Source organism: Frankliniella occidentalis, unplaced genomic scaffold (genome assembly GCF_000697945.3).
Source record: "Frankliniella occidentalis isolate FOCC.00 unplaced genomic scaffold, Focc_3.1 Scaffold22, whole genome shotgun sequence".
In the NCBI taxonomy this organism is placed as follows: Eukaryota; Metazoa; Arthropoda; class Insecta; order Thysanoptera; family Thripidae; genus Frankliniella; species Frankliniella occidentalis.
The window spans coordinates 710,565-711,074 of record NW_026267152.1 but is presented as its reverse complement, the minus strand read 5'-3'; positions in this window follow the sequence as shown (position 1 = coordinate 711,074).

Sequence of the window (510 nt, the reverse complement as noted above, 5' to 3'; positions counted from 1 at the left end):
CGGCTGGCTGGGCTGGCTCAGTCCCCGCGCCCCGCGCAGCCAGGACAGCCAGCAGCGGCCGCCGCGCGCCGACAGGCACGCCGACAGGGCACTCCGACGGCGTCCCTTCCGCGTCCACAGCCGCGTCCGCCCAGCAGTGCAGTGCGACACCCTGCCCGCCCGTGCGTCGGCGTGCTCGCGCGGTGCGTCCTGGTGTCCGCGGCAGTGCCGTCCGTGTGCGGCGCAGGTGCGGCAGTGACAGGTGGTGTCCTTTCGAGAAGACAACGTCCTCGCCCCCGCGGCCGCCGCTGGCTGCTCCGTTCGGCCCGCTGGCCTGCCCGACCAGGCCGCGTCTCCGTCTCCTACACCGCCGCCGCCGTCGTGACGTAAGCGTTGGGCAATGCCGGCCCGGGCCCCGGCCGCCGCCTCCTCGCCGGCCCCGCCGCGCCCCGCCGCCGCCCAGGCCCCGCGGGGGGCGCGTAGGGGCACGGGGGCCCCAGTGGCCCCGGCCTAGGTCGGCCCCCGCGGCCC